This window comes from Lagenorhynchus albirostris, chromosome 17 (assembly GCF_949774975.1).
Source record: "Lagenorhynchus albirostris chromosome 17, mLagAlb1.1, whole genome shotgun sequence".
In the NCBI taxonomy this organism is placed as follows: Eukaryota; Metazoa; Chordata; class Mammalia; order Artiodactyla; family Delphinidae; genus Lagenorhynchus; species Lagenorhynchus albirostris.
The window spans coordinates 2020358-2046454 of NC_083111.1; the positions used below are offsets into that span (position 1 = coordinate 2020358).

General features: G+C 42.6%; 1 long non-coding RNA gene across 1 annotated transcript in view; it reads right to left on the reverse strand.

The window, feature by feature from the left end:
- The window catches only part of LOC132508224 (uncharacterized), a 208536-nt gene that overhangs the window by 41123 nt on the left and 141316 nt on the right, over window positions 1-26097 (reverse strand). The window contains exon 4 of the long non-coding RNA XR_009536474.1: window positions 19596-19629. This is a non-coding gene — a long non-coding RNA (uncharacterized LOC132508224). The remainder of the gene's footprint in view (window positions 1-19595; window positions 19630-26097) is intronic.

Consider the following 26097-nt stretch of genomic DNA (forward strand, 5'->3'; position numbering starts at 1 on the left):
CATAATGTGAAATGCTTTATAGTTTATAAATTAAATGATGTAAGATATTAAATCTCAATGAAGAATTGAGAAATTTTTCATTATCTTACATACTGGTAAAATAAGATTCCTAGCTTCCTTATTATTTTCATTGGTTCTGTCATTTGCTAATCTTGATTGCTGTGATCTTTTGATAATTGTAAGTTTACATTTCCTTTGTGAGGGTCCCATGTTCCCTTTACTTTAAAAGCAAATCAAATCAATCATTACTTTGAACGCTTGTAACTTATAACTTCAACGGTGCAGGCTCTATCTTAGACCCCTCATTTCTCCTCATGCTTTGCTCCGTATTTTCAGTGAGAACCTACTGTTTCCCAACACATACCTATAGCACTTCTACTACATGGATGATGTACAATTACTACGGCATTATTACTACTAGAATTACTACTTTTCTGCTGGTTGAAATAAGAGTAACTCCAGGTCAAGCAATTGACTCATCTATAATTACCCCTGCAAGCTAGCTTAGTGTTTAAATATGCTTTGAGTCACCCTGTTGGTTGTTTTGACACAATCCAGACACGTGTCAATTGAACAGCATTTTCTCATGTACTCAGAAAAATAGAAACCTCATGGACAATAGGCTAAATAATCTTTCACCAGAATGTTCCATGATTCGAATTAGAATATTGTTTCTTATCCTTACCAGAATTCACCATCCCAGAGTGTTATATTAAAAGACTAGCTCATGAATGTCCCAGTTGTCTCCTGTGTAACTTGCACCAGTGGCCTGCACCTACCTCATGGCAGTTTATAGCCACAACCAGCAGATGGCTCCCAGCCCACCTCGACTGTTCTTCCTTGTCCTCTGGTACCACTGGGAGCAGTGCCAGTGCAAATCACGGGCTTCCCAGAACGACTTCTAGTGCCCTGCTGGGTGGCACGACACAAAATTCAACACGGAGCATCTAGAATGAGTCCCTGAAGGAGGTCATCCTAGTATATGGTTCACACCTGGTATATGGTTCATGCTGGTTCACACATATTTGGATGGCCCAGAGGGGAGACAGCAGACATTTTTAAAACGTGTGTCAAAATACAGAGGGGAATACACCAAATTCCCTGGTGGCGCAGTGGTTGAGAGCCCGCCTGCCGATGCGGGGGACGCGGGTTCGTGCCCCGGTCCGGGAAGATCCCACGTGCCGCGGAGCGGCTGGGCCCGTGAGCCATGGCCGCTGAGCCTGCGCGTCCGGAGCCTGTGCTCCGCAACGGGAGAGGCCACGACAGTGAGAGGCCCGCGTACCGCAAAAAAAAAAAAAAGAAAAAAATACAGAGGCCCAGCAAAACAAACCCACAAGGCAAAAGCAAGAAGTTGGCACTGCCCAAATAGAACACACGGGATGCCTAGGGAAGAGGGGTTCCCTGAATTTGGGGAAGGTAGTGGTGTGATTTTTGTTTTTAACCGAGAGCCTGTGGATCTGCCCTTGGTTAGGAAGGGAATATAGCCAGTCGGACAATAGTCCACTGTCTACAACATACCTCGTCACTTCTGGACAGCACACTTCAATCAAGATTTTGATAAACTGCAATGTTTTGAGAGACTAACCAACAAGCAAAATCAGAACTGAAGCAAGTCTAAAAAAATGGGGCATTTGAGGGCTGGATGTCTAGTTAGTGAAAATGAAGACTTACTGGAGAAAAGACCCATCTTCAAAGAATAGATGTCATGTCCCATGTTTCTCCACACGGAAACAAAATGACCAAACAGAAACCTCTCATGGTAAGTTTGGTCTCAGTGCAATATTAAAAATAAACCTAATACCTTGTTTTTAAAGGAAATAGACTCAGGAAACACAGGCTCAGAGCCCATGGGATTTACATCTTCGCAGATGTCAGGACAAGAGGGAGGACGGATGAGCCCACAGTCAGTGTGTTTGCTTTTTCCCTGGGGTAACCCCTGAGGTTCTGTATAAGAGCGATTTTAATCTTAAAATTAAAACCTGTGCTTTATAACTCAATTCCAGGTCCTACCTTAGCCGCGGAGCAAACCTGGCTTTCTCACCGCTTGCCTCGGCATATTTTTAGCGCAGGCCGCAGTGCACAGGAAATGATTAAACAGGAACCGCTGTGACCTGCAACAGCCAGCCTGCCGCTTAAGCCTGTCCCACGGGAAAGGTCCGGTGCCCAGGGTTTCCCCAAGGAGCTCAGACCTTCATCAGAAGGCAGCTCATCCCACGGCAAGAAGAGAGGTCCCTGCCCGACAGGTAGATCGCTCACCACAGGACCCGAGGATCTGAAGGCATGGACGTGGCCTCAAGGGTTCCAGCATCTGGAGGACAGTCCTCCCCTCAGCTCCCAGGCCCACAGGGACCTGGAGGCCCGTGGGTGCCAGTAGGCGGACAGGGCTGTGCTGAAGCCCTGGGGACAGAACAGCCGAGAATCCTCCCGAAGGGCTGCAGCCCCAGGGAACCGCACCCCGCCTGGCCGGGGGCTCAGGGCAGCTCAGCTCTGGAAGGATCCCAGGCCAGGTGTCTGGTCTCAGAAGGTGAAGGACCTGGGTAGGTGGGCTGCCTTCCCGCCCCAGCCTGGGAGGGGCTGACGTCACAGCCCAGTCCCTCACCTTCTGCCAGGCTTCAGCCCCAGAGGCACCTCAACAAGCTGGCCTGAACCCCATGATCCAAGAAAGGAAGAGCGTCCAGTTCAGGAGCCGGAGAGCCAGAGAGAGAGGACGCCCCATGGGGTGGAAGAGACACAGATGAGAATACAAGGATTTAGCATTGCAAATGCTGCAGTAAAAAACTTTTCAAAGCTTTAAGAGATGATGCTGGAACTAAGAAGCTAAACGGATAAATTAAAAAAGAAGATGTTCCCTGCTGAGACTGAAATTAGTGAATCTGATACGTGTGGTCATGTGCAAAAATAAATCAGAACATTTAGCAAAAACATAAAAGAGGTGGAACTATGAGGATAAAGCAGAGACTGGGAGGGTAGATCCTGCAGGCCTAACTCCCAAGGACATTCCAAAAGGGAAAAAATTATATTACACAGGGCTTCCCTGGTGGCGCAGTGGTTGAGAGTCCGCCTGCCGATGCAGGGGACACGGGTTTGTTCCCCGGTCCGGGAAGATCCCACATGCCACAGAGCGGCTGGGCCCGTGAGCCATGGCCTCTGAGCCTACGCATCCAGAGCCTGTGCTCCACAACAGGAGAGGCCACAACAGTGAGAGGCCCGTGTACGGAAAATAAATAAATAAATAAATCTATTATGCAATATTTAAGGACTATACAATAATCAAGGAAATACGAAATTCAAATTTCCCTTTGTCAAATAAAAATGTATATCTGTGAATTGAAATTGCTCACTCTGAGACTGGGTTAGTAATAAAAGTTGCATTTAGGCATATTGTGATCTAATTCTGAAACTCTGAGAAAAAAAAAGAATAAAAAGATCTAATATAATCATTGTACTAAGGAATTTGAAAAACCTATATAAACAGGAAAAAATTGGTATCTAAACTTCCAATTGCAATATAGGAAAGTAAAAATCAATGAGGGTAAAAAAAGACCACAATTCAGGAATGCTATACAAAGTAAGACAGCCTTCACTTTTCAGAGAGAAAAAGATATTTGAGGGTAAAACATAACTCAGAACATTTTACACAAGTACCCCAAGTGTGAAAGAGCATTACTTGAAAAAAAAAAAAACTGTCCAGGTTTTTCAACCTTGGGAATCTGACGGCCGCTCACGTAATCCCACGGGGACTCTGCCTTCACACACACACCAGCCTGGACTTGCTGAATGCTGTCACCACTGTCACAGAGCACACAGCCCAGCGACGCCTGTCTCAGCTAAGCTAGCTGCGTGGGGCTGAAAACTCTGGGACTTGGGTACCAGAACCTGGTGGTGAGCAAAGAAAGATGCGTGTGACAGTCGGTCCTGGGCTGAGCCGAGCACAAGGGAAGCAGCTGGGAAGGCGTCCAGCTAAGGAGGCTCTGAATTGCCACCAATAAGTTCTTAAACCCCATGCCTTTGAACTATCCCTTTCTCTTCAAGTTTTACAAAAACTATAAAATAGTTTATAATTTTCTTCCTAGCACATTGTACAACTTTCGTTAATCTTTCTCCTCATTTGGTACTGAAATTTAATTTGTCTAATATTCTTCTTAGTTTACTAAGTAATTTGCAAATATAATTACAACAGTATTATTGTATCCTTTCCAGTATTTCTTTCTTTTCTATTTTATTGTCTTGGTTATGATTTTCAGTACAATCGTACCTCAGTATTCATGGGGGATTGGTTCCAGGCCCCCCTCCATGGATACCAAAATCCACGGATGCTCCAGTCCCTTATATAAAATAGAGTTGTATTTGCATGTAACTTATGCATATCTTCCTGTATACTTTAAATCATGTCTAGATTACTTATAATTCCTATTACAATGTAAATGCTATGTAAATAGCTGTAAATATAATGTAAATGCTATGTAAATAGTTGCTGGAGCATGGCAAATTCAAGTTTTTCTTTTTGAAATTTACTTGAATTTTTTTTTTTTTTTTGATCTGTGGTTGACTGAATCCATGGATGCAGAACTGAGGGTGTGGAGGGCGACGGTACAACTTTGCATATAAATCATGATAGTTGCCATCCTTGTCTTACTTATGTTTTTAAATGAAATGCTTTTAACATTTAATAGTTTGCAGTAGATTTTTTGAGATGCTCTTGTTACGTTAGGATACTCTATTTTTCCTAGAATGCTAAGAGCTTTTCTTAAATTCAAGAGTTGTTCCGTTTTTCATGGAATGTTTTTTCTACCGATACTGAAATGATCATTTTTTTTCCTTTTTAATCCGATCATCACATAAATTTCATCAATACTTTAAAAATTTTGTACCAATTATATTACCAGAATGAAACTATTTGGGTCATATTTTATACATACATTGCCCAACTTGGATTTTCAATGCTTTGTTTAGAATTTTTATCTAAATTTATCTGAGTTATTACCTTACAAAAGTTCCTTTTTTCATACTGTCAGTTTTTTTAACGTCTAAATGTTGCTGTCCTCAGAAAGTAAGTTAGTGTTCTGTGTCCCCTCCTTTTATATTCCCAGAAAGACTCCACGGGATTTGGGACTGTCCAGATTATATTTATAAATCAAGTACTAGGTTTGATTTGAAGAACATACGTCCAAAATTTATTCTGAAAAACTTCCTTCCCCTTTGAAGTCATAACATCTGTACTGCTTTGCCAAAGCTTTGAGTTTCTCGTTATTTCTGTGTGCCCTACCCTGCACTTCGAACAAAATAAGTAAATAATGTATTATATTAAAAATAAGTTTTAATTATTGGTGTGAGCTGAACTGTGTCCTCAAGAAAGATCTGTTGAAGCCCTCACCCCACACCTGTGCATGTGGTCTCATAATTTGGAAGTAGGGTCCTTGCAGATGTTATCAAGTTAAGATGAGTCAGTAGGCTGGGCTCTAATCCAATATGACTGGTATCCTTATGAGAAGAGGGAAATGCAGACGCAGACGTGAAACTGCACACAAGCCCCCGGGTCCTTGTCTTTTGAAGTAAAGGCTGACTCAGGAGTTAATGATGGGAAACTTGAAGATGTAGAGACAAAGAAAGAGCTGTTGGGCTGGGGACCTGGTAACAGTTCAGACTATAATTCTGCCACGTCGCAGAATCACCAAACTCCCAGTTCCCTGAAAGATACAGATAAAGGCCTGACACACATTCCTAAGTTGTTTGTACAGGACACAGATCCCCTGCTGACCACAAGCGCACGGACCCCAGACTGGTTGAAAGCAGAAGGTTGATGATGCTTGAAACTTCACCTTGATGCCAACCATTCTGAAAACTGTCCATGAGCTGACCACGCCCTGCTCCCTGAGCACCGTAAGATTCCTCGCTACCCCGCAGGGCGGGTCACACGGTCCTGAGGGCACTAGCCTGCTGCGGCCCCCTTTGCCCGGCAAAGCAATAAAGCTACTCTTTTCTACTGCACCCAGAACTCTGTCTCTGTGTTTCTATTCAGTGAACAGAGACCGAGTTTCGGCAACAGACACACAGTGAGAACACCACGGACGACAGAAGCAGACAGTGTGTGGCAGCCACAGGCCAAGAAAGGCCAAGGGTTGCTGGCAAACCGCCGGAAACTAAGAGGTAAAGGATTCGCCCTTACGGGTTCCAGAGGGAGCGTGGCCCTGCTGACCCCTTGAACTCAGGCTTCTAGCCTCCAGAACTGCTAGACGTGACATTTCCGTTGTCTTCAGCCAGCCAGTCTGTGGCTCTTGTTAGGGAAGCCCTAGAAAACTAATGCAATTATTAGCTCCCATAATTTCATACTAAATTCACTCCTAATTTCTAAAACAGTTTTCCTGCCAAATGTTACCACTGTCCTGTTTTTCTGCTCATTTTTAATGTAAGGTAATTTTGATTGTATCTTTGAAGGTAGTTTTAAATTAACGTCTTAGAATAAGTTCTAACGATATGTTGCATTCTGAATTGTTAAATCATACAGCATGAGAAATTAATGGAAATCGGAAAGTTGAAAAGGTGAAATTAGTGGCCACGGGTTGTAAGAGTTCAGAAAATACGTGGTAGTTTGAGTTTTTAAAAATTAGAACATTGAACTTTCCCCACCGGTGTAATCTTGGTTTTGTTCATTTCAGTCCTTTACTGCTCATCTGTTTTGCTGCTCATAACTAATTCAGCTCAACATTAAACATTCCCGTCCCTGCTGTAACTTGCTGTGGCTCACCCCAGAGCTCCGAGAAATGCTGAGAGTCTTTTAACCGTGCTTAGTACAAGTACCACACTGAGTACCTTATTAATGCTACGTAGCTGGTGCTTGAAGCATTACCAGTCGTGAGCGCCAACCTCATTAGAGGGAAGTTGGAGACCAATAGATTCTCAAAACGCTTATGGATTCATTTGCATGACTCAGGAGAACGTTGGCTCTATTTTTTTTTTAACTTTTTCAATTGTAGACATTGTCACTCCTCTTTCTTGGTTATAATTAGTCACTCTCGGCGACAGAAGGAGCTTCTGCAGTGGTATCTAGGGTGTGTCACTTCACCTGTCAAGGTTCCTCCGTAAACCTAGCACTCAACGACGTATGTTCTGTACTCAAAATACTAACCCGGTGTAAAGGCGGCGTGGCTATGACTGTACAGATTTATACAATCTGAGGTGGCATGTGATGTGCAGTGCTCCTGAGGGTCACGACAGCGCCCACCAACCTCCTTTCTGCTGAGCACAGGTGCAGACCTGAAGGCTGTGGGTGCGCTTGACCGCAGCACTGCCCAAATTAAGCACCAAGTTAGAGAGCACTGCCCAGAGCAAGTGTGGAAACTGCCTTCACGGGGTCTCCTGGCTTTGACAATATAAAGTTTAACTGTGTTCATATTTGGCGTCTAACCTCCCTATTACTGCCAAACAGAAACACACATGGAATAATGAGGAAACGAAGTCTAGCCATGTTTAAAAGTGGTACTTTTGTTGCTACTTTGATGTACAAAGAATCGAAAGAAAAGATTCTCAGACCTTGAAATGAGCAGAGACAAGGATGTTGATCCATGTCTAATTTCATAAGGACAGTCTGCCTTAATGTCTGTTTGAAAAGGATGGATAATAATAGGAACTCTCATTTAACTGGACCATTCAGAGAGACACGAGGGCAGAAGGTCCTGTACGGACTTTTTCAGGCTGTACCTGCCCGCCTGATTCAGGGTGAAGGACCGATGATGCAGCAATTATGACTTAAGTGAAACAAAAACCTTTACCACAAACACTGAGGGACGGCGTTTTGTGATAAAATGTCCTTATGGAAAAGCTTTCGGAGACTCTCCTGAACTTTTAGTACAAATATAATCATTTGGTAGCTTTTAGAGAGAAAATATGAAACGTCATTCTAAAAAGCAAAATGCCCTTGTGACTTTGAGAATTCCCCAGAGACGGAGAATTCAGGGCGAGAAGCCTATAGAAATAAGTCTTGTGACTTTTTAAACTGACTACCCCAGGCCCAAACTCTGTTTAGATGCTTCACTAATTGGGCACGGAAACCTAAGTTTCTTTGTCCTGCCAATTCCTCACCATTGTTTCTTTGTCTAAGAACTATAAAAGCTGCCTGAATCAAAATGTGTTTCTTTTCCGTCTGTTAAGCTGTCTTGTGTCAACTGTATTATTAGTTCAGCCACAGGACTCAAGAGGGGCGGGGGTGGGGGTGGGGAATGTCCCCTCCTGCTTGAGAGAAGTAAACGACACACTATCACACACTGAGACACATCCAGCACGATGGTCAGATCAGAAACACTGAGAGTGTGACTACAGTTAATTGAGAGCCACTTAAACACCAGAAAGACAAGTTAGTCTCTTCACCTGGAGGACATTTTCCTCAAAATTCATTTTTACTAAACACTGACATCAGGACTCTAGATGCTTCCTGAAAGATTTTACTGCACTGTAACTTTTTTCTTTTAACATTCTCCTACAATTAAAATGTTATGCATTTTGGAGAGCTATAAAGCTCTATCTTTAAGATACATTATCTCTGTAACTGAAATGGCACAGAAAATTAAGCAAATGGGGAAAATGAACTGTCACTTTTTTTTCTCATAATTTTATCCACTTTTTGCTTTTATAGGAGGAGGAACGTTTCTACGACTACATTATAGGAGGAAAGTAATCTAAGCTACTTTATATGATATTTTATAGAGAACTAAAAATGTAATGGTAATCAACTTTTCAAAAGCAGACTATAGAACTCAATAAATATGTCCTATAATAAAAATAATCATTTAAGCTCTACCTTGCGATCAGTTAGAGAAAAAGGGAAAGAGATGGGCCTAAAGAATAGTTCTAAGAAAGAACAAGAAGAAACAGAAGAATAAAAACATAAAATCAATGACGGCAGAGAATCAAGAGCAAGACAGAGGTCGGTCCAGGAGGTCACGGAGCCTGGGACCGACTTCCACACAGGAAAAGCCATAGGTTTGCATCTGCCGGAAATTCATGTGTATGGAACACTGGCATTTTGAAAAAACATTCTGAGGAAATCGTTCATGAACACAAGATTTCGACATTTACGGCACGGCAACTATTAACAAGAAAATCCCCTCCTCTTTTCCTTCACCCCGGTGGTAGACATGGATAAAATACAAATACTGAAAAAATAAACGCCTTTGCTAAATTCTACCAACATACAGTAAACTTTGAAATCTCTGGCCCTAAGAAATGTTTTCTTTTTGCTTAAAAGGCGGTTAACAAGTAAGTATTGGGGTTAAAGACATGTAAGCCCCAGACAGACTTTTCCTCATATCACGACCATGAAGAAAAATAACTAAAAAGGAAAGGAATATGTTTTCCCGTGTGAGACGTTACTGACTGTCCCGTCTACAAACCATACAAAATTAACACATTTCCTTTAGTGAGCATCCCACACCTAAGGAAATACAGTAATAATAACACATGGTTTTGGTTCCTGATTGTGACGTGAACTGAGGTAGGAGATGGATGGGCCCCTGGGCTGGACAGCTGGGGTTTGCCCATGGAGTAACTCTGAAGCTTGGTTCTCACCCAGATGCTCCAAGGGCAAAGCCAGTGGCAGAAGCTGAGCTCTGCTGAAGTAAAGAGATAAGGTGAGCACTCCCGAGGTCAAGGAAAACTTCCTGTCTGCACATGCGCAGGAAGGCTCCTCGGGGGTCACAAAGGGAGGGGCTGCCACCCCATAATATGTGTGGGCATGCACCCACAGGCCTCTGTGGTGGGATCCGTCTCAGCAAAAAGTTGTGCACGCATGTCGGGGGGTGTCCTGGGACCAGTCAGGTGTGAAAAAAGAAACAAGACAACTGGCCAAATGTGGACAAAGCCCCGGAAGGACTGTCCTACATAAGTGATTTCAGTCACCTCCTTACCGCTCTCCTCCTCCTTCGAGAGGACGCCCACACCCTTTCCCTCTGGGTGTGTATTTCTTCCTTGCTTCTGACTTAAATCAATAAACTGCTTCTCTGTGTGCTCTCCCACTTGTCCTGCTGTGTCTCTAATAATAAACTTTGCACCTGTTTTTACAGTTTTCGCCTCCTTGAAACATTCTTGTTTTCTAACGGAGAAAGAGCTAGGGCCAGTTAGCTTCTAGCCTCCAGCCCCTGGTGGCCTGGCGGCTAGGATTCCTGGTTTTCATCCAGGCTACCCAGGTTCACTCGCTTCGGGACCAGTCACTGCTGCCCCTCCGAGATCAAAACGATGAACGCTTTTCACTCAGTCCACAAATTCTTAATGACTCCTAGAGCTTTCTAGCCACTAGTCTGGGATTAAAACTATGACTAATTGACAGCCCCTGCTCTAGAAAAATCCTAGGCCGGTCAGGAGGCATAATCAGACGTTTGCGACATAAACTACAGTCCATAAAAGCATGCCATGGTATTATACATAGGAGACAATGAACAAAAGAAGCTATCGGCGAAATTCAAGGCATTTGACAGAAATGCTTGGAGATTTCTTCAAGGTTTTGAAGTCATACTCCATGTCATTGTAGTAGTAATAGTAAGATAGCTTGAGAGATAGAGATAGATAGATGATGATAGATAAACACATAGATAAGGGTCTTTTCTACACGACAGCTAGGAGATAAGCATTTTATTTCTATTGTCCTATTTAATCTTAACTATAGAAATTTGATTTATAAATTTCATTTGTGTCCGCAAAACTGCAAAACAATTTTGGTTTGGTACCCTTCCAAAAGGCTACCCTGTGAGAAAGAATCAGGAAGAGCATCTAGAACCCCCACGGCCTGACATCAGAGCCTTTATCCCTACGTGCTGTCTTATGACGTTTCTCACCATCTCCTTCTGTTCCAAAGCCAAAGCCACCAATGGCAAGTTTTGAAAAGGAAGAAATTGGCAATGGGGAGTTTTGCAGAGTGGCTATGTACCCCTCGCCCCCCAAAGATGTGTACATCCTAATCCCGAGAACCTGTGAACACGTTAGCATAGTAAAAGAGACTTTGCAAATGTGATTAAGCATGAACTTCTGACACACTTACAATGGTTCTATACCCAGACAACCGCTCTGTTTCTCACTCTCAGTACAGTATTCAATACATTACATGAGATAGTCAACACGTTAGTATAGAATAGGCTTGTTTGTTAGATGGTTTTGCCCAACTGTAGGCTAATTAATGTAAGTGTTCTGAGCGTCTGAAGTAGACTAAACTATGGTGCTCAGCAGGTTAGGAGTATTAAATGCTTTTTCGACTTCTGATGTTTTCAACTTAGGATGGGTTTATTGGACGTGATGCCATCGTAGGTTGAGGAAGATCTGTACTCAGCTCTACCATTATAGCGGGAAAGTGGCTGTAGGTAATATACGAATGAACAGGTGGGGCTGAGTGACCGTAAGACTGTAAGCGCAGGTGGCCTCCTGCAGGCTGCAGTTTCGTGAGCCCTGTGTTTGAGTCTAGCTCGCAGGGCGTCCACATTCACGCTGACGTTTTAGCACTCACAGAGCTGGGTTCCCTCCCTGAAGTGCCCTGGGGTCCGTGGGCTGCCAGGGGCTCCCGAGGGACTGGGCATCCCCCTCTGGAGCAATCACCTAAAAGATGCAGCAGAGTTGCAACCCTAAGAGAGCTGTGCTTGGACCAGGAAAATACCTGGGGTGGGTCAGGCTAGTCACTGAGCAACTGCCTGCACGCACGTTCACCGCGAAGCAAGTGAAAGTAACTCTCCAGAGTCAGGGCCCCAGCGGCCCTCGCAGGCCCTAGAGCTCGCCGGGATGTTTCCAGGTGGCACACGTGCTCACAAGACGCTCGTCTGCATAAGCTTTGGGCCCCGCGATCCTGGACCCTCCCTGCCTGTCAACACTGCTCCAGATGCTGGGAAATCACCATGAGAGGAAACAGTCGTCACGATGACCGAAACGCAGCGAGACAAACGCCTTGAAGCCACACTTTGGAGACCGTTAAATGCAGGAGTGGCATGGATGTCATCTGTCCTGCCCACCCCTCCCGAATCCTGGTTTATAAATAACAGTAGCATAATAAATGTCTGCGGAGCTAAGATGCTACTGAGAGAATCAATGTGTGGAGAAACTAAGTCATTGTAGAAGCAAGTTTTTTTTTTTAATGGATTAAAGAAATTAGAAAAAAAGAGAATTAAGAAAATTATGGGACAAAAGAAACTATCAAATTTTTTAAAGAGAAAGGTAGTATGCTTAATTAAAAAGTAAAAGTTGAAACTATGGAAGAGAAAACAATGAAAGATTGAAAGACATGATAAAATTTGGTTTTCAGGGGGAAAAAACAATGCCATAGAGTAACTGAAGAGACATGAATGGTAGACGCCATCACAGTAAGTCAAGGTATATTGGAAAACAGGCAACAGGCAGCTATGCTATTGCTTTCTTTCTTTTTTAAATGTATTTTGTAAGCAGAGGTTTGCAAGACTTTTAAAAACATCTATTATTCCTGATGAGACCCACACTCACTTCAGGTGGCTTTCAGGGCAGTCAGACCGCCCGACCCTTTAAGCCATCAGCACGACGCCTCTGGCTAACGGGACTGTCGCGGACAACCGCAAGGCTCCCCCGCGGCTCCCTTCTTAGTTTCTAAGGGAAGATTATGTGAGATTCCAGCAGGTGATGGCTGTGTGGGCCTCTCTTGCTCCAGCTACTGACACTAATGGATCTTGGCTCCGCTCAGCTGAGACATAAACATGGTCTGGAGGTTTCCTGCAGTCGCAGAGACCAGCTCCAGCCGACCCCCCACGGTCCCCAGAACAAAGGAGACTCCACGGGGAACCTGAAGGTAAGACTCGCTTCTGCTTGATTTGCGACTGAGATGCAGAAGCTGAGTTTTTGCCCTTTCCACGTGTCAGACAGATTCTGTGTCTGAGACGCCGGCGGGCAGCATCCCTGCGGTTCTGTGTGTCCCGACGGTGGGCACAGGGAGCCCGGGAGCCCCGGCCCCAAAGACCTTCCCCAGCAGAGTGGACGGCTCCTGTGCCTCCACACAGCTCGGCAGTAACTGAGTCCTAAAAGGCAGACAGTGACACGCGAGTCTGGAGGGAAACAGCACTGCATTAACCACTCCCAGGCTAATGAAGATACGAGTTCCAAGTGGCCCTGCTTTTTCCTCAAGAGCTGGTAACAAAGCAATGTTCTAGGCTTAACTCACAGAAGGGAAAACAAGGACTTGATCACATTTTTAGTTTCTCAACAGCTCTTCCACTTGAAATCTAAGAACCTATGTGTTACATTTTATCTTTTAATATTTGGGTGAACGTTTCCGCCATCGCCATTTTAAGGACGGTCACAGATACGGCATATATGAGCCCATACACGTCAGGGCTGATACTAACACAAAACATTTTATTAAGGATTTGGGGTAATGAATAGAAAGTTGATAAAACATTTTGGTTTATTATGTTCCTAAAGGGATTATCTACTGGGGACTGTTCATGGTCAGCAAGTCTTTATGAAATAAGAAAAACAAGCTTAGAATGCAGATTTCAATTCCCTAACGAGAAATGGGTTGCAAGTAAGTTCCAGTGCTAGTATGCATGTTAAAATCACAAAAAATTACATTACTACATTTAAAGGGTTTTTTTGTAGTTGTTATTCAAATGTTTTGTTCTCTGTTAAGATATATTAAAAATGCTAATGACTTAATAGTCCACATCGCTAATCTAAAGCAACAGGAATTAAAATACCTAAAAAACAAAAATAACTTTAAAAATCTGTTCATTAATCCTCTGCCTAGTTAACAAGTACTTCTAAAAACTGGGCGCTGTAGACGTAAAGGGTAGAAAGCTTAAGGAGATGCTATTTTTCCCCAGAACATTTTCAGTTCAATGAAAAGTTGATAAACAGTCACAATATGAACTATTTTAATAGAAACAAGTACAAGGAAAAGTTGGGTCTTTAGGAGAAACAAGATGAGGAAACCTATCTGGATCCGGAGGACCGAGGGCGTCTCCGCCAAGCAGGTAAAGGAAAGAAATGTCTTCTAGGCAGAAAACAGAGCTTATGGGGCGACGTGAAGCCTGGAAAGGTCACAGCATTCTCAGGAAAGGGGAGAGTTTGGGTTGGGAAGCGACAAGAAATACGGCTGAAAATTTAGATTAGGACCAGAGTCTGAAGGGACTTGTTCTCAAGTATTTTTCTTAACCTAATTGGAAAGAGAAAATCCTATGATGTTTTTAAGCAGAGAGGTGATAGGCTCTAATTTGTCCTCTGCAATAAATCTGATGCCGTAAGAAAAAAGCAAAGTGGCGCAGGCAGAGAGAGCTGCTGTGAAAATTCAGGTGGAGAAAAGCCTAGAATACAGACTGCATTAAGGAAGGAAAAACCTCTGTTTAAACAATGGTATCAAGGAGAAAACAGTAGGGAAAAAATACATAATTTAGAACGAGTACATTTCCTGCTTCTGACTATGGAGCTGTAAGCTCCATACTGGGAGCAAACCAGTCCTTCCGTTACAAACAACCATAAAGGAGAACGAAATAGATGAATGCGTGGTTTTCAAACGCTGGAAGATAAGCAGCATAAAACTAAGAAACCTGAGAGAAGTAAAACTCGTACCAATGGTCCAGCTTTCTGCCAGGCAGGGTGCTGGAGTCCGAGCACAGCAAGGGGTGCCGGGTTGGGGGTCCTCTTGGCTTGTCCTGCACGTCCACTGAGACGAGGCACGAAGCAGCGTCTACACAAGCCCAGGGTGCAATCCCGTAATTGACATGTATTTAACGGTTACAGGACAGGCAAGGAAACTGAACACACAGTCCAGACCTAAGAAAGTAAGTAGTCAAGAGTAATCGCCTCTGGAAATATGGCTGTGATGTTGAATTGATCAGAGATGGACATTAAAGCAGTTATTACAAATGTATGAAAAACATTAAAGAAGCTATGCTCTTAATAAGCTAACCCAGGCAAATGTCAATGGAGAACTAAGAACCATAAAAAATGTAAACTCTAGAACTAGCGTAACTAAAACAAAAATTTCACTTCACATATATTAGACAGCAGAAGAGTCAGTGGGCTTGAAAGAAAGATGGTGGTGCAGTGGCGAGGAGTCCACCTGCCAATGGAGGGGATGCGGATCTGAGCCCTGGTCTGGGAAGACCCCACATGCTGCGGAGCAACTAAGCCCGTGAGCCACAACTACTGAGCCTGCACTCTAGAGCCCACGAGCCACGAGTACTGAGCCCATGTGCCTAGAGCCCGTGCTCTGCAACAAGAGAAGCCCCTGCAATGAGAAGCCCACGCACCGTAACAAAGAGTAGCCCCCGCTCGCCGCAACTAGAGAAAGCCTGCGCGCAGCAACGAAAACCCAACACAGCCCTAAATAAATAAATAAATAAATAAATAAATTTTAAATAAAAGGAAGAAAGAAAATAACCAAACCTGAAGAACAGATAAACATAGAGTTACCAAGTGATCCAGAAGTTACGGGGTAGGTTTTTGTTCAAGAAAAATGGATACATGAGTCCACAAAAAGAGCTACATGTGAGTGTCCATGGCATCATTATTCAGAAGAGGTAAAAACTGGACACAACCAAAGTGGCCACCCAGGTGAAGGAATAAACAAATACTCATACGTTCACACAGACAAGCTGCTCACAATTAACAGCAGCAAAGTGTATCATCTGTTGGTACATCTGACACATAGATGAATTTTCAAAAACATGGTGAGCAAAACAAGCCAAGCTTAAAAGGAAAAACCGTAAACAGGACGAAAAGACAACCCTCAGAACGGGAGAAAATATTTGAAAATGAAGCAACTGACAAAGGATTAACCTCCAAAATATACAAGCAGCTCATGCAGCTCAATATCAAAAAAACAAACAACCCAATCCAAAAATGGGCAGAAGACCTCATATATACAATGGAATATTACTCAGCCATAAAAAGGAATGAAATTGGCCTTACGTTTAGGTCTTTAACCCATTTTGAGTTTATTTTTGTGCATGGTGTTCCGGAGTGTTCTAATTTCATTCTTTTACATGTAGCTGTCCTGTTTTCCCAGCACCACTTATTGAAGAGGCTGTCTTTTCTCCATTGTATATTCTTTCCTCCTTTATCAAAAATAAGGGGACCATATGTGCATGGGTTTATCTCTGGGCTTTCTATCCTGTTCCATTGACCTATATGTCTGTTTCTGTGCCTGTACCATATTATCTTATAAAGTTTTCTATAAAGAATTTATTATGATTTAATATTGTATATAACCAGGAACAATTAAGTTAGAGTATAATATTAGTATATATTAGTAAAAATATATAGTATAATAGTATAATATACTATAGATCTCTTCAGTCGAATTATTATAACTGTAAAATAATCTAACATAGCATCAAATTTCAAAGGTGGGAATAAAAGCAGATTCGGAAAAAAGGATAGATATATATTTATCATTTCATTTCATTTCTAAAACACAAGTACTAAGACTCACAACTATAAAGTCCACACAACTGATGCTAAATTGAATGTCATGCTTTAAGGTGCTGAACTAATTATTTTGCATTCTGTTTCTGCAAAATGAATGACACTGACTCCTTCTAAGCTCTGGACCTTGGGGGTATCTGACTGACAACGAGATTTTAATCGGCCTCTTGTCGCTTTTTATTTGCTCAGCCGCGTGTCTCGCTTCCCTGCAGGGCTACAGAGCTGACTGAAAGAGTTTTTAATTTTTGGAAATCGGGGTTAAGATAATGCAAGAATCAAGTATGTGGCTTTCTCTGTAGCCACTTTTCATTCCTTTTTATTATATAAAATTAAGACATCGTAGTTGACTGACGTTGCTAAATAGCTGACACAAAATAAGTTGGCACGGATCAGTGTAAAAACCTAGTTCTCACCTAAGAACACTTGATCTGGTCAGGGTTTTACCCTGAGGAACGGATAAAATCCAGGGCCCTCGGAGGCTGAACGGAGCCATCCAGGCAGGTCACACGTCCCAGGGTCCCTGGAACTGCCAGGGGGTGCTGGCCCCGCGCTGAGCCCAGGGAGTTAAAGGAAAACTGGACAATTGATCTGCAACCACGGAGCACATGCTCTCAGTCCCCTGTCATTAGATTATAGGTTCCCTAGAAAGGCGGGGACAGGGGGGAAGGAGACGACCGGGAAAGGGGAAGCTCTGAACGCGGCATTGACGGTCAATAACACGGCTTGGCGTATAATTGTACAAGATGGTATGCTTACAAAATGATTGTTTGAAAAAACCTGATGCTCAGGGTTCTGGTCCCAGCTGTGCCACGAAAGGCCCCGTGTGAACGTGGGGCTGGGGGAGAGCCGTCCTCAGGGCACCAAGTACAAAACAGAAGAAGGGAAAGTGGAGACGGGGAGAGAAACCCTGAACACGGAGCCGCCAAGACAGGAGGCGGAGAAAAACTCAGGGCCTCGGAGGCCCGGCTGTATGGAAACAGGGAAGGACAAAATCCCTCCCTCCCAAAGGCACAGGGGACAAGGACGGCTGAGCAAGGACGAAGAAATAATGGTGGTTTCGCATCTGGGGCCTCTGCTCTTCGGCCGGGCGTTCCCTGGGGGATGAGGTGAGGGCAAGCACTTCCCACGCCTGCTGAGCCCCGGAAGGGAGGGCGGCCAGTAAATAGTTGTTCATATCAACGTGGCTTCCAGGAATCTCTGAGTCGTCTGAAAACGAAGGCAGAATTGGGGCGTGTAGTTTTGTTGTCTTTTTCCGCAAAGAAGGTCCACACTTTCTATCAGATTTATAAAACGGTCCTACATAAAGTGGTTAAGGATCACTGTTTTACAGCAAGTGAAGTCGCTGCTACACGTAAAGATGAAGGGATGATGTTACGAAAGGTCCCCTGAAGGCAGGGACAGGTGTGAAAGTCGAGGACCCGTTAGAAGCATGAGTCAGAAACCCTGGAGAAGGACGGCCAAGCATGGGGAGAGTGGACGTCTCCCTCGACGGCAGGGAGGAGAGACAGAAGCTCTGAGAAGGTCACTGAGAGCCTCACCGAGGGACCCAAAAGTGGACAGAGGGGAGACCCTCAACGGCTCTATTTTTTGTTTTTTTGTTTTCTGAATATTATCAAGCAAAGCCGCTATACGACGGGTGCAGGGCCTGAATACGTTACTTAACTGGTGAGTCGTAAGCTACTGTGTAAGGCGGCCGAGGCAGCCGCACACCCCTGTGACGACGGCAACACGTGAGCTTGCGTTTACTCCAGAGCAGTGGTAGCCACACCCACAAAAACATACACGTGACATTTTCAGAAGAGGGTCCCAAACAGCTTTTAAAATGGTCTGCCTCTCAGAATGTAGGTTCGCCACTCAATGGATAATTAATCTTCACATCCTGCTCATTATGTTTTGTAAAGAGTAAAAAGAAACAGGCAGTATGATTTTTTAGAGCAAAGATAATACTATAAAAAGAAAAGAATTCATTTTCGTAGGGGCTGTAACTAAAACAACTCCTTAAAATAGAGAATCCTTTTGACAAAAAAAAAAAAATTAAAAAAGTTTTTAAGATTACCAAGGGATAATCTTTAAAAATTACCAAAGGGGAAAGGGGGTGGGTATAAATTCGGAGTTTCGCTCCCTGCCCTCCCCAGGGGGAGCTCTGAGAAGCCACCGTCTTTCCAGTTACTTCTGCATCCTTACACACACCCATCATGGACACAGCGAGGTGTGCTTAAGTTGCTGACATCTTGTCTCCTCTACTAAAGAAAGACCGTGTTAAGGATGAGATGACGCCTTATTTATCTTTGTACCTCAAGTACCAAGCCCACTGACCTGCACGTAGTACGGGTTTATACACATTTGGAGAACTAAACTAAATGCGTCAAAGAGAATAAAAAGGTCCCTGAGGAGGTAAAGCTGTCTTAGAGATTGTGGTCCATGGAGGCCCATCAAGCCCTCTATGTCTGGAATCATAATACCTGTAGACCATGGTCGCAGCAGTAATGATGGTCACAGCTCACGTCAACTAAGCCCTTTCTACGCGCCAGTGCTGTGGAAGAACTTTGTCTGTATTAACTGATTCCATCCTCCTGGCAGTGGAGCAGATCTTACGATTATCCCGAGTTTACAGGTAAGAATCCAAGGTCCAAAGATGTCTAGTCACTTGCTCAAGGTGCTGAGACGAGGAATCACGGTAAGAATATAAACAGGCTGCATGACACGAGGCCTGGACCACCGTGCCACGCTGTCTGGGGAGAAGCAGGAGCAGGGCAGTGCGGCAGGACGGCATCTCAACGTGCTCCTGTCTTGACGAACCACTGCAAAGCTTTATTTGACCTTGAAGACAGCGATCATGTCTTCCTGAATATGTCCTCGTGTTGCAAAGCATCCCAGATGCCTCCATGAGGACAAATGGGGCATTTGTGGCTTCACTGGTCTCAACACACTCCGACTCCAATTATAATAAAATAGTGCCTACCTGAAGCACGACGCTCATCTGTGGGCAACAGCATACCGCCAGGTGTGCTCGACCTGACAAGGTCTGGCAGGACCACTGGGTCCGACACTGTCTGGTGGAGGCTCGTACCACCGAGCCTGCTCCCTGGTGTGGGACCAGGTGGAGCGGACCCGCGGCATAAATTAACGCCACTTAGATTCTGCGAGGAACAAGTTTCCTTCTCTTTGAGACTGACCTGACTGCGATGGCCGCCAGCCCAGGGGTGGTACCTGCACGTGACACTGAAAACTCCCCGCAGTCACTCTGTTACACAGCAGCAACTAACACACCATTTAAGGCAATTATACTCCAATAAAGATGTTAGAAAAAGAAAGAGAGAAAAAGAAAACTCCCCACAGTCACTCTGTTACACAGCAGCAACTAACACACCATTGTAAGGCAATTATACTCCAATAAAGATGTTAGAAAAAGAAAGAGAGAAAAAGAAAACTCCCCGCAGTCTTCACGATCCCTGTTGTGATTTACGGAGATCATAAAAACTAAGTAGAACTGAAGGGACAACAATTTTGTAATCAAAATAAAATAAGTTCTTACTGTGAAAACAAATGTCTTCGTGTGGACTTAATTGCACTGTCAACCTTCGGCCCAGCATCAAGAATGGATGATTCAACAAAGCCGTCCCCAGCTCAACTACCCTGTATGGCTTTGAAAATCAATTGTGTAACTAAACATATCAAACATCCGTGCATGCCAGCGTGTGCCTCGGCCGTGGAAGCGTGAGCTTGGCTTCCCGAGGCAACTGTTTCCCCTTCACGAGTAGAGCCTGGGTACAGTATGTCAACATCCTCTGCCTGATTTCACCAAACAAGCCTTCCGACAGGTCTCGCATCCCCTAGCTTTCTCCTGGCTTCAGTCCATCTCCTCCAGGATGAACCAGCCGTGCAGCTGACAGGATCTTGGTGCTCCGGCCAGGTGTCAGGCCTGAGCTTCTGAGGTGGGAGAGCCAAGTTCAGGACATTGATCCACCAGAGACCTCCCGGCCCCTCATAATATCAATTGGCGAGAGCTCGCCCAGAGATCTCCATCTCAGCAATAAGACCCAGCTCCACTCAACGACCAGCAAGCTCCAGTGCTGGACACCCCATGCCAAACAGCTAGCAGGACAGGAACACAGCCCCACCCATTAGCAGAGAGCCTGCCTAAAATCATACCACATTCACAGACACCCCAAAACACACCACTGGACGCGGTCCTGCCCACCAGAAAGACAAGGTGCAGCTTCATCCATCACAACACAGGCACCAGTCCCCTCCACCAGGAAGCCTACACAACCCACTGAACCAACCTTAGCCACTGGGGGCAGACACCAAAAACAATGGGAACTACAAACCTACAGCCTGTGAAAAGGAGACCCCAAACACAGTAAGTTAAGCAAAATGAGAAGACAGAGAAACATACAGCAGATGAAGGAGCAAGGTAAAAACCCACCAGACCTAACAAATGAAGAGGAAATAGGCAGTCTACCTGAAAAAGAATTCAGAATAATGACAGCAAAGATGATCCAAAATCTTGGAAATAGAATGGAGAAAATACAAGAAACGTTTAACAAGGACCTAGAAGAACTAAAGAGCAAACAAATAATGATGAACAACACAATAAATGAAATTTAAAATTCTCTAGAAGGATCATAGCAGAATAACTGAGGGAGGAGAAAGGATAAATGACCTGAAAGATAAAATAGTAGAAATAACTACCACAGAGCAGAATAGAGTAAAAAGAATGAAAAGAATTGAGGACAGTCTCAGAGACCTCTGGGACAACATTAAACGCACCAACATTTGAATTATAGGGGTCCCAGAAGAAGAAGAGAAAAAGAAAGGGACTGAGAAAATATTTGAAGGGATTATAGTTGAAAACTTCCCTAGTATTGGAAAGGAAATAGTCAATAAAGTCCAGGAAGCGCAGAGTCCCATACAGTATAAATCCAAGGAAAACCATGCCAAGACACATATTAATCAAACTATCAAAAATTAAATACAAAGAAAAAATATTAAAAGCAGCAGGGGAAATGCAAAAAATAACATGCAGGGAATCCCAATAAGGTTAACAGCTGATCGTTCAGGAGAAACTCTGCAAGCCAGAAGGGAGTGGCATGACATCTTTAAAGTGTTGAAAGGGTAAAACCTACATCCAAGATTACTCTACCCAGCAAGGATCTCATTCAGATTCCACAGAGAAATGAAAACCTTTACAGACAAGCAAAAGCTAAGAGAATTCAGCACCACCACACCAGCTTTACAACAAATGCTAAAGCAACTACTCTAGGCAGGAAACACAAGAGAAGGAAAAGACCTACAATAACAAACCCAAGACATTAAGAAAATGGTAATAGGAACATACATATCGATAACTACCTTAAATGTAAATGGATTAAATGCTCCAACCAAAAGACACAGGCTGGCTGAATGGATACAAAAACAAGACCCGTATATATGCTGCCTACAAGAGGCCCACTTCAGACCTAGGGACACATACAGACTGAAAGTGAGGGGATGGAAAAAGACATTCCATGCAAATGAAAATCAAAAGAGAGCTGGAGTAGCAATTCTTATATCAGAGAAAATAGACTTTAAAATAAAGACTATTACAAGAGACAAAGAAGGACACTACATAATGATCAAGGGATCAATCCAAGAAGAAGATATAACAATTGTAAATATATATGAACCCAACAAAGGAGCACCTCAATACCTAAGGCAAATGCTAACAGCCATAAAAGGGGAAGTCGACAGTAACACAATCATAGTAGGGGACTTTAACACCCCACTTTCATCAATGGACAGGTCATCCACAATGAAAATAAATAAGGTAACACAAGCTTTAAATGACACATTAAACAAGATGGACTTCATTGATATTTATAGGACATCTGATCCAAAAACAACAGAATATACTTTCTTCTCAAGTGCTCATGGAACAGTCTCCAGAATAGTTAATATCTTGGGTCACCAATCAAGCCTTGGTAAATTTAAGAAAATTGAAATTGTATCAAGTATCTCTTCTGACCACAACGCTATGAGACTAGATATCAATTACAGGAAAAAAATCTGTAAACACATGGAGGCTAAACAATACACTACTAAATAACTAAGAGATCACTGAAGAAATCAAAGAGGAAATCAAAAAACACCTAGAAACAAATGACAATGAAAACACGAAGATCCAAAACCTATGGGATGCAGCAAAAGCAATTCTAAGAGGGAAGTTGATAGCAATACAATCCGACCTCAAGAAACAGGAAACATCTCGAATAAACAACCTAAACTTACACCTAAAGCAATTACAGAAAGAAGAACAAAAATACCCCAAAGTTAGCAGAAGGAAATAAATCATAAAGATCAGATCAGAAATAAATGAAAAAGAAATGAAGGAATTGATAGCAAAGATCAGTAAAACTAAAAGTTGGTTCTTTGAGAAGATAAACAAAATTGATAAACCATTAGCCAGACTCATCAGGAAAAAAAGGGAGAAGACTCAAATCAATAGAACTAGAAATGAAAAAGGAGAAGTAACAACTGACACTGCAGAAATACAAAGGATCATGAGAGATTACCACAAGCAACTATATGCCAATAAAATGGACAACCTGGAAGAAATGGACGAATTCTTAGAAAAGCACAACCTTCTGAGACTGAACCAGGAAAAAATCACAAGCACTGAAATTGAGACTGTGATTAAACATCTTCCAACAAACAAAAGCCCAGGACTGGATGGCTTCACAGGCGAATTCTATCAAACATTTAGAGAAGAGCTAACACCTATCCTTCTCAAACTCTTCCAAAATATAGCAGAGGGAGGAACACTCCCAAACTCATTCTACGAGGCCACCATCACCCTGATACCAAGACCAGACAAAGATGTCACAAAGAAAGAAAACTGCACGCCAATATCCCTGAGGAACATAGATGCAAAAATCCTCAACAAAATACTAGCAAACAGAATCCAACAGCACATAAAAAGGATCACATACCATGCTCAAGTGGGGTTTATCCCAGGAATGCAAGGATTCTTCAACATACACAAATCAATCAATGTGATAAACCATATTAACAAATTGAAGGAGAAAAACCATATGATCATCTCAATAGACACAGAAAAAGCTTTAGACAAAATTCAAAACCCATTTATGATAAAAACCCTCCAGAAAGTAGGCATAAAGGGAATTTACCTCAATATAATAAAGGCCACATATGACAACTCCACAGCCAACATCGTTCTCAATGGTGAAAAACTGAAACGATTTCCACTAAGATCAGGAACAAGACAAGGTTACCCACTCTCACCACTATTATTCAACATAGTTTTGGAAGTTTTAGCCATAGCAATCAGAGTAGAAAAAGAAATAAAAGGAATCCAAATCGGAAAAGAAGAAGTAAAACTGTCACTGTTTGCAGATGACGTGATACTATACATAGAGAATCCTAAAGATGCTACAAGAAAACTACTAGAGCTCATCAATGAAATTGGTAAAGTAGCAGGATACAAAATTAATGCACAGAAATCTCTTGCATTCCTATATACTAATGATGAAAAATCTGAAAGAGAAATTAAGGAAACACTCCCATTTACCATTGCAACAGAAAGAATAAAATACCTTGGAATAAACGTATATAAGGAGACAAAAGACCTGTATGCAGAAAACTGTAAGACACTGATGAAAGAAATTAAAGATTATACATACAGATGGAGAGATATATCATGTGCCTGGATTGGAAGAATCAACATTGTGGAAATGACTATACTACCCAAAGCAATCTACAGATTCAATGCAATCACTATCAAACTACCAATGGCATTTTTCACAGAACTAGAACAAAAAATTTGTATGGAAACACAAAAGACCCCAAATAGTCAAAGCAATCTTGAGAAAGAAAAACAGAGCTGGAGGAATCAGACTCCCTGATTTTAGACTCTACTACAAAGCTACAGTAATCAAGACAGTATGGTACTGGCACAAAAACAGAAATATAGATCAGTGGAACAGGATAGAAAGCCCAGAGATAAACCCATGCACATATGGTCACCTTATCTTTGATAAAGCAGGCAAGGATATACAATGGAGCAAAGATAGCATCTTCAATAAGCGGTGCTGGGAAAACAGGACAGCTACATGTAAAAGAATGAAATTAGAATACTCCGTAACACAACACACAAAAATAAACTCAAAATGGTTAAAGACCTAAATGTAAGGCCAGACACTATAAAACTCTTAGAAGAAAACACAGGCAGAACAGTCTTTGACATAAATCACAGCAAGATCCTTTTTGAACCACCTCCTAGAGAAATGGAAATAAAAACAAAAATAAACAAATGGGACCTAATGAAACTTAAAAGCTTTTGCACAGCAAAGGAAACCATCAACAAGATGAAAAGACAACCCTCAGAATGGGAGAAAATATTTGCAAACGAAGCAACTGACAAAGGATTAATCTCCAAAATATACAAGCAGCTCATGCAGCTCAGTATCAAAAAAGCAAACAACCCAATCCAAAAATGGGCAGAAGACCTCAATAGACATTTCTCCAAAGAAGATACACAGATTGCCAACAAACACATGAAAGGATACTCAACATCACTAATCATTAGAGAAATGCAAATCAAAACTACAATGAGGTATCACCTCACACCAGTCAGAATGGCCATCATCAAAAAATCTACAAACAACAAACGCTGGAGAGGGTGTGGAGAAGAGGGAACCCTTTGGCACTGTTGGTGGGAATGCAAATTGATACAGCCACTATGGAGAATGGTATGGAGTTCCTAAAAAAACTAAAAACAGAATAACATATGACCCAGCAATCCCACTACTGGGCATACACCCTGAGAAAACCATAATTCAAAGAGTCATGTACCACGATGTTCATTGCAGCTCTATTTACAATAGCCAGGGCATGGAAGCAACCTAAGTGTCCATCGACAGATGAATGGATAAAGAAGATGTGGTACATATATACAATGGAATATTACTCAGCCATAAAAAGAATGAAATAATGCCATTTGAGACAACCAGGATGGACCTGGAGATTCTTGTACTGAGTGAAATAGGTCAGAGAAAGACAAATATCATATGATATCACTTATACGTGGAATCTAAAAAAATTATACAAATGAACTTATTTAAAAAACAGAAATAGACTCACAGACATTGAAAACAAACTTACGGTTACCAAAGGAGAAGGGGGGAGGGATAAATTAAAATGTTGGGATTAACATATACAAACTACTATATATAAAATAGGTAAACAACAAGGACCTTCTGTATAGCACAGGGAACTCTACTCAGTATCTTATAATAACCTATAATGGGGAAGAATCTGAAAAAGAATATGTGTGTGTGTGTGTGTGTGTGTGTGTGTGTGTATATAATTGAATCACTTCACTATACACTTGAAACTAACACAACATTGTAAATTAACTACTCTTTGATTTTTTAAAAAACTAAGCATGAGCCTACTTAATTTGTCACTTTTACTTGGAAATAAAGCAACGGAGATCAATCAGGTCCATCTGTGCTGGCCTGCAGGCTGACTTGCTTATTGATCCAAATGTTAGGCTTTTCTCTGTCGCTTCCCTTTCACACCTTCATTTGTGAAACTCAAGTGTAGAAAGTGGCAAGAACCCTGCGCTCTTACTCATGACAATACCTGGCTCTGGGCCACTGCACCTGCGGGCATAAT